A 224-nucleotide genomic window follows, 5' to 3' on the forward strand; every position below is an offset into this window, starting at 1 on the left:
CCTCTCAAGATAAAAATCACGAGGTGCTTCACAAAAACAAAAAATGTAAAATTATAAAAAATAATTTAGAAAATGATTCAAAATATATTTAAAAGGAGCAAAAATAAGCAATTGGTATTTAAAAGAAAAAATGTTAAGAAAGAGAGAGAGTGAACAGGAAAGAGGGAAATCAGTGGATCCTGAGGAAGGTGGAATAGGTGGGGAGAGCAGAATAAAGAGAGAGA

This window comes from Nothobranchius furzeri, chromosome 6 (assembly GCF_043380555.1).
Source record: "Nothobranchius furzeri strain GRZ-AD chromosome 6, NfurGRZ-RIMD1, whole genome shotgun sequence".
In the NCBI taxonomy this organism is placed as follows: Eukaryota; Metazoa; Chordata; class Actinopteri; order Cyprinodontiformes; family Nothobranchiidae; genus Nothobranchius; species Nothobranchius furzeri.